The sequence below is a fragment of the Acyrthosiphon pisum genome, chromosome X, assembly GCF_005508785.2.
Source record: "Acyrthosiphon pisum isolate AL4f chromosome X, pea_aphid_22Mar2018_4r6ur, whole genome shotgun sequence".
Taxonomy (NCBI): Eukaryota; Metazoa; Arthropoda; class Insecta; order Hemiptera; family Aphididae; genus Acyrthosiphon; species Acyrthosiphon pisum.
The window spans coordinates 70119649-70123400 of NC_042493.1; the positions used below are offsets into that span (position 1 = coordinate 70119649).

The 3752-nt window shown below is 26.3% G+C and overlaps 1 long non-coding RNA gene across 1 annotated transcript; it reads left to right on the forward strand.

The window, feature by feature from the left end:
- Nucleotides 1-1400: 1400 nt before the first annotated feature.
- Nucleotides 1401-2648, forward strand: LOC107884136. Its single transcript, XR_001679735.2, has 3 exons — nucleotides 1401-1514; nucleotides 1603-1677; nucleotides 2245-2648. It is a non-coding gene; the product is annotated as an uncharacterized LOC107884136 (long non-coding RNA).
- The last annotated feature ends 1104 nt before the right edge of the window (nucleotides 2649-3752 follow it).

A 3752-nucleotide genomic window follows, 5' to 3' on the forward strand; every position in this document is an offset into this window, starting at 1 on the left:
GTTATTATTAAAAATAATTAAAAAAATCCAATAAAAAATTCTTAAAAAATCTGTATTTGATAAAAAATCATTAAAAAATTTCTTAAAAAATATGTTATCATTAACAAATAAATAAAAAATCGTTAAAAAAAATCTTAAAAATCTGTATCTGATAAAAAATCAATAAAAAATTCTTAAAAAATTCTTAAAAAAATATGTAATTATTAAAAAATAAATAAAAAAATCATTAAAAAATGTGTATTTATTAAAAAAATCTTAAAAAAATTCTTAAAAAATCTGTATTTGATAAAAAAAAATCAATAAAAAATTATTAAAAAATTCTTAAAAATATGTTATTATTAAAAAATAAATAAAAAAATCATTAAAAAATGTGTATTTATTAAAAAAATCTTAAAAAAATTCTTAAAAAATGTAAGTTTTAAAAAATAAATAAAAAATCAATAAAAAATTCTTAAAAAATCTGTATTTGATAAAAAAATCAATAAAAATTTATTAAAAAAGGCCTAACAACCTATTTAAAAAACTCTCATGAGGCACAAATGTGTGTAAAAATGTTTGCCGCATTGGCACTTCTTCCAGCAAATCTAATTAAAGAAGGCTATCAATGTATACGGCAACATGCAAGGAATAATAATTTACAACTAACTCCATTCTTCAATTACTTTAACAGGTAGATGGCCATACAAATTTAATCATGAATTGTGATCATTTTTAGACACTTTAAATTGATCTATGTCTTAGCTTTTGGTTACGGACAGTAGGCCCAGAAACATTTTCTGTTCATGGAATCGCTAGGAGAACAAATAACAATGTTGAAAATTTCCATGGACGTTTAAAAGAAAAATTTCAGACTTCCCATCCAAACCTATGGACATTTTTAAGTATGTCCTTCTCCGCTTAGAATCTAAAATGGTTTTTAGTCAGAATAATGTGACTGTAGCGATTTAAAATAGTCACTACTAAAAGTGTGCACTATGCTCTAGTGTTTCGGATGTTATTATTAATTAAAACTACTCTGTTTCTTTTCAGAACATTTGAATGAACTAAGTTTAAAAAACCACATTACCATTGCACAATTAAGTCAAGGTCAAAAAGTATCCAGACCAGTTAAAATAAAATACATTGCCAATTCAGAACGCATAAAAATTGCAACTGCACAATTAAATCTAGGAACAATTAATGTGTCTGATTTTTTAATTCAATGTTCCTATACCGCAGAGACTTATATTCGAGAAGAATTTAACTGGTACACTCTTGTCGAACCTAACCTTATAGTTGATAATGGTAGGTAATAATTTATTTTTACATTATTTAAGAAAACATGTATTCATACATTTTAATTACAATTAAACTCATTAGATGATCTCACACAATCGGATGGAGATGATAGTGTGATTCTTAAGTACACATTAATTAAAAATTAAAATCAAACTTATTAGCTGATCTCACACAATCGGATGGAGATGATAATGTATCAGTCGCTGAAGATATTGTTCACCCCGTTGTAAATTTTGGTAACTAATGTTTAAATTTTTAATATATCTGAATCAAATTAATATTCTTAAGTACACATTAATTAAAAATTAAAATCAAACTTATTAGCTGATCTCACACAATCGGATGGAGATGATAATGTATCAGTCGCTGAAGATATTGTTCACCCCGTTGTAAATTTTGGTAACTAATAGTTAAATTTTAAATATATCTGAATCAAATTAACAAGGCTGGGCATTAACGAGTTAAAAGTTAAAACGTTGAGTTAATTTTAATTAAGTTAATTAACTCGTTACTTTTTTTTTCAAATTAACTTTTAACTTAATAAGTTACTTTTTTTCAAGATTAACGTGTTAACTTCAAGTTAATTTTATTTCAAAAATATCTAAATTAAGTTAATTTTTGTCCGAAGAATAATGCAAATTTTAGAATGTGTTTTTACTTTGATGTATCATTTTAAATTTCCCCAGTAATTTTCTTGAACGTAACAAAAAACTATCTAAAAAACCATGTTATGTGTTTGTATTGTTATGTTATGTTATGTATTTTTGCACATTATCAAATTTTAACTTTACACTAAGTTAAGCTACTTTTTTTTCAAAGTTAACTTTAACTTAACGAGTTAACGAAAAAAATACGAGTAACTTTTAACTTAACTTAACGAGTTAAAAAAAATCGTTAACTTGCCCAGCCTTGCAAATTAATATACTAAAGTACATATTAATTAAAAATTTAAATTTAACTTATTAGCTGATCCCACACAATATGATGGAGATGATAGTGTATCAGGCACTGAAGACAATAATCAAGTAGCTGTGGATTCTGATGGTAGTGGAGATTTATTTATTACCAGCCATGTGCAAGCTGTGATAAGTAATTCACCTGCACAGGCTGATTATAAGACATTTTCATACGATTAATTTCAGCGATTCTCAAACTATGGTACGCAGAAAGCTACATGGTGGTATGTGGGAGTGGGTGGGTCAACATCAAACTTTGAAAGCTCATTTCCGAGCTTTGGATGACTCGCATATTTCAGGACCAAGCTTGAAAATTTACGCTAATGAAAACCATGCTTTTGACACCAATCTTGACTAAATCAGCTGAATTAGGTGGGCTACATGAAGTTGGCCCACTCTCCAGTAGATTATGTAAAAAATACTCACAAATACATTATTCTTTTTATTATGATTTACATAATTAAATATAATCATAATATAATCATTACATTTATCAATGTAGGTACCTAACACTTCTTTAACATAATATCTATAACTATAAAATATATAATATTCTAAAATAATAGTTTTTAAGTAGTAAAAAAAAAATACATCTAGTATATGACATTAAACAATAACTAATTATATCACAGTTAAAAAATCATAAAACATAAACTATAAATCAAAATATATATAATAAATAGTTCAATAACATATTATATATTATGTATTACTTATTAATTATTATAAAGTATACAAGTATAACTACAATCTGCAATTACTTTTATTACCTACCATACTTTAATCTCTTATATTTCAAATGTTTATATATCTATATTTTAATAAATATTTGGTGTATTATTTTATTAAATATTATTATGATGTAAAAGTATATAAAAATTATATACTTAACATATATATATGGTTATACAATATACCTATGTCCAAAAAAGCTTAGGTTACCTATAAACAAATATTAAATTATAAAATGTACACTATAATGAAAATGCATTATGTATTTAGTTAGTACGGGAATTTTTTTTTTCCTATAGGTGGGGCTTTTTTTCCGAATACCGAAAAAACAATATTACTTTAAAATTTGAATATCAGCCCATGTCATAATTAATAATAATAATTTTTATTACTAATTAATAAATAGATTTTTATATCATGAGCTGATAACGTTTATCTATGAATTATGAAATAATATCTATACAGTCAAGCCTCAATAGAGTTCAATAATATAATAAACAGGTTGTGAATTGGAAGAAGAGTCGAGAGTCGACTCACTGATTCGACTCATTAAACTGAGCTGAATTGAATGATTCAGCTCAGCGGAATGAGTTGAAATTCCTATCCCTACAACAATGACGCGAGCACCTGCGCTTGCTGGCGCCGAATGCCGAAAACGACGACATTTTAGCCACATTGCGTAGCGTCCACTTGGACATGGTTACGTGGCGGTCGACCAAGCGCGGTCACCAGATGGCCGAAATTCTGCCTCCAAAAGGATCGAACATTCAATTTAATATTTGTGTA